This window comes from Macaca nemestrina, chromosome 11 (assembly GCF_043159975.1).
Source record: "Macaca nemestrina isolate mMacNem1 chromosome 11, mMacNem.hap1, whole genome shotgun sequence".
NCBI lineage: Eukaryota > Metazoa > Chordata > Mammalia > Primates > Cercopithecidae > Macaca > Macaca nemestrina.
In genome coordinates this window covers 38,027,763-38,032,434 of record NC_092135.1, presented here as the reverse complement: position 1 = coordinate 38,032,434, position 4,672 = coordinate 38,027,763, and positions in this window count along the sequence as shown.

Below are 4,672 nucleotides of genomic sequence, written 5' to 3'. Positions count from 1 at the left end.
TTCTTATAAAAGCTGATTCAAAAAGAAAACTAAATTCTGAAAAAAGAAATGTCAAATATAAAGAGCATATTAGTGTTTTGGATAAAGATGGGCTGATGGTAAATACATAGAAATTGACTAATCTGTAAGTAGAATTATTTGCCATGGTATCAAATAGTAGATATTATATGTATTTATATATGTATATATACTTTGTAAGAATTTATGCTTATATCTAGCAAGTAATTTAGGAAATAGCTATATATTGACTGAAAGAAACATGGAATAATAATGTGAAGAAAAAAATAAGTCCTTTTCTGCACTTTTTGAATAAACTATTAAAGCCAAATGGTTTGGAAGAAATAAATCATAGGATGCTGTATGCTATCCAGTTACATCAGAAAACCCTAAAGTGAAGTGTCAAGCTGGGAAAAAATAAAAATGGTGTTTAAATGAACAAATTGTAACCAGAATTTTAGGAATATTAATATATTTCTACTATTAAGCCTTTGTTTTCTTAATCAGTGACCTAGAAAACACTAAAATGATAGGTTCCAGACAGAGTATGGTGGAAAAAGAAAAAAAGCCATCTGACCACCCTTCAGAACTGTGACTTGGAATTAACAGTATATCAGGGAGCTTACTGCATATGTTGTGCTTTCAAGAAATAAAATATTAGCATGTGCAAAGTAGAAAAATAAAAGGCCTCTATCCAAAGAAGGTAAGTTTTGTTTTTAATGAGTTGTTAAATGTGTGTGCTGTTCATATGGTTTATTTTATTAGTATGGGTATGGTAAATGAAGTAAAACCACTCCTCAGAGTTGAGTCATTTATATAGTTATTCATTAATAGGCATTCTGGGGGTCACTGCAGTTATATGGGACAAAAACACTGACATACCACCTGCTATAATGGAAAGAGCTGTAAAGACAATGAAGAAGAAAACAAACAGGTAATTATGAGTTGTGATAAACACAATAAAAGATGTAGACAATGCATGTGATAAAGATTCACAAAGAAAAGAGTGGTCTGTAATTAGACACTGAGGTTAGTGAATGCCCTACTGAGTAGGTAATAGTTAAGCTGAAGTGGGGAAGATTGTAGGGAGCTACAAAACAGTCTATGGAAAAGAAAAGTCCAGGCAGACCAAACTTATTTTGCCCGGTGGTCCTAAAATAAGTTTAATATGTTTAAAGACATAAAAGAGGGTCAGAATTCTGAGAAACAGAGAACACTGAGAATTTTAAGGAGACCTAAAATAAGCTCCGTAAAGGACCAGCTCTGCTGCCACTATTAATCAGCTAGTCTTCTATTGCTGTGTAACAACAGGCCTCAGAAATTTCAATGGCATAAAATAATGGGCATTAATTATCACTAACAAATATAGTCAACTGACATGTCCCTCCTTCTTTCTTTTTCTCCTCACCTTCTCCTCATCCTCCTTTTATTTATTTAGTATCTTCTTAAGAAATGTTAAAGGTTTACATCCTGAGTTCAGAACTGACTGTATGCTATAATTTAATTACATATTAAGTCTCTGCTATAAGAGATGAGTAAATATGAATAAAGTGCTCTGATTAGTGTGAGGCTCATTTAGCCTTCAAAGAATAAGACTTATCATGTGAGAACTACAAAAATAAACAAATGAGAATCTTGAATAATTTTGAGTAGAATGGAACTACTGACTGAGAATTACTGAATTCTTAAGTATCTAACATGAGTTGCACAGACAAAGATAAATGATGTTATCGTAGTCTTTAATATAACTTTCTAGGCCTACTGGTGCATATGTAGCTTGTAATTAACGAATTACTACAACTGTAGGGAAGAAGGTTTTTACACTTTAAATTTCCTATGAAGATCATCTGAAAGAAGCAACTGGGAAAGATACCCAGTCTCCAGGTTCTGCATTGAAAGAAGAAACCTTCTATGTATCTAGCCTATTACTATGACCCACATGTATTAAAAATTAAAAATGACTGTTGGCAATACTTTAATTCTGTCTGTCTGTGAAACTAACCTCCTCTTAGGTGAAATGTCCTGCACATAAAAGGACATATCTTGACAATAACTGGTAATGATAAGTGTTTCAAGAGTGTATAATTTAGGCCACTGAGGCATGATTAGAGAAAGAGTAAGAGTTCAAGTCCAAGAATCCTAAAAGCTTTCTGGAAATTTTAAAGTATATTGAACTTTCAGAATATTTGAATTATGAGTTATGAAGCCTACAAATAATGGATGTTTTCAAAGTTTTGGATAACTCATGATACTCTTCTTCATCACATATCTTTTCTTATTGTTTTCAATCAGTACCACAAAAAAATCGATTTTAATCTATTTGCAATTCATATACACATTTTCCGTGAACTCAGAAAGTTCATGGAATTTTGTATATGAAAAAACTATGCATGGTTTTCAGTTTTTTTTTTTTTTTTTTTTTGCCACAAAATAGACCAATACTTACTTTGATGACATGTCTGAACAGGATCTAGTTTGAGGCACTAAGAAACATAAGATATCAATTTGAAAAGTGGTCCTATTACAGCAATATAAATTATGCTAAAATTGAAACAAGAACAAACATCAAATTTTTGGTGAGGTTTGGGTGGAAGAATGGTGAAATCATTGATGCTTTATGAAAAATTTTTGAGGACAATGCTATAAAGAAATCAGCAATTTACCAGTGGAAAACTCATTTTAAGAAGGAATGAGAGAATGTCAAAGATGAAGCCCACAACAGCATACTATCTACATGAATTTCCAAGGAAAAACATTATCTTGTGCATGCCCCAGTTGAAAAGGAATGACAACAGCACAAACAATAACCAACACCATACAAATCTCAATTGGTTCAGCATACACAATTCTGACTGAAAAACTAAAATGGAGCAAACTTTCCACTGGCAATAACTATCGCATCCAAATCAGTTGCAGACAAGAGCAGAGCTTTCAAAGGAAACTTTAAACAAGTGGGAGCCAGATCCTGAGGCAGTTTTTCAAAGAACTGTCACAAGAGATGAAACTTGGCTTTACTAGTATGAACCTAAGACAAAGCCCAATGAAAGCAATAGCTACCAAGAGGTTGGAGGTAGTCAAGCAAAGCAAAATGCAACAGTCAAGATCTAAGTTCATGGCGACAGTTTTTGGGGATGCTTAGGCATTTTTCATGTAGACTTTCTGGGGGGCCAAAGAACATTAACATGTGTTTATTATAAAACTTTTTTCAGAAAGCGAGCCAAAGGTTTTGCATGAAAATGCCCAGGAAAGCTTCACCAGAAATCCCTCTTTCAGCAAGACAATTCTCCTCATTCATCTCATGAAACAAGGACAAGTTTGTAATCATTAGACATTCACCTTACAGTCCTGATTTGGCTCCTTCTAACTTCTCTTTGTTTTCTAATCTTAAAAAAATCTTACAGGGGACTCATTTTTCTTCAGTTAATAATATAAAAAAGGACTACGTTGACATAGTTAAATTCCCAGGATTCTTAATTCTTTAGGGATGTACTAAATGGCTGGTAACATCATTTACAAAAGTGTTTTGATCTTGATGGAGCTCAGTTGAGAAATTAACTCTATTTTTTACTTTAAATCTTTTAGTTGTATTTTTTTCATGAACTCTTTGTAGTCCCTTTATATGTTTAATTAATCCTGACAGATCCAACATTATCCTAGAGAAGTAAACTACCAAAAATATGTATTTTTCTTCAGATAAACAAGATGTCCCCCCAGTTTTGAATATTGATTGATTGTATGTATCTGCCAAACCCATAGAATGAGTTATTAAGCTCAATTAAATTGTAATTTATTGATTTATATAAGCTTATTCTTAATTTAGACCTATTGTTTTATTCAGAAGAAAACATATTTTTTAAAGGAAAATATTCTGTGGACACAACAGTCTATTATCAATTTAAGAGTCAGAATACAAAATTAGTATAAGAATGTGATTGAACTATCTGCTGATAATCAGAGAATCCAAAAGACATATTCTGCATTTCTATTTCCTAACATGAATAAAAAGCACATTATCTAGCAAATGTTAATGACCACTCACAATAAATAGAATAAACAGATAAAATTTGCATTAAAAGTTCATTAGCATTGGGTATTAAAAACATAAAACTACGGAAATTAGTTTCAAAAGCTTAATTCTCTCATTCTATCTTCCCAGAGTCAGAGACATACCTCAAGATATAAATTAATCCACAGGGCATTTTAGTGGCATGTGGGATAATATATTCCTTGTTTCGCGTTTGTAATTAGAGAAAAAGAGTTTGGAATCTCAGTCATGCTACTGGTTTTAGACTCATGGACATTTTCTGAGCTTACTCAATAATAGACAACAGGCCTTAGGTAGGTCCTATACCAGATGTCATATGAACACATCGTAACGTACTACCACTTTGATTTCAGTTCAAATCAGTCTCTTGTTTGGGATAGCATAGCATAAATTTTCTAGTTTTCTTTCTATCCTTCTCCTATCTGTCTTTCTCTCTATATATATCTCCATTTACTAGTCCAGAATTATCTATAATTTTTCACATATTCTGCCCAATTTTCTAGAATCCCTGCCATGACCTATTGACTCAGCTCTAGGTGACTACAAATGCTGACAGTCCCCCATAGTATACTTTGCCCATCAAATATCTATAGTCATTGACAGGGCTACAGAAGGTGTGTGGACTCAGAA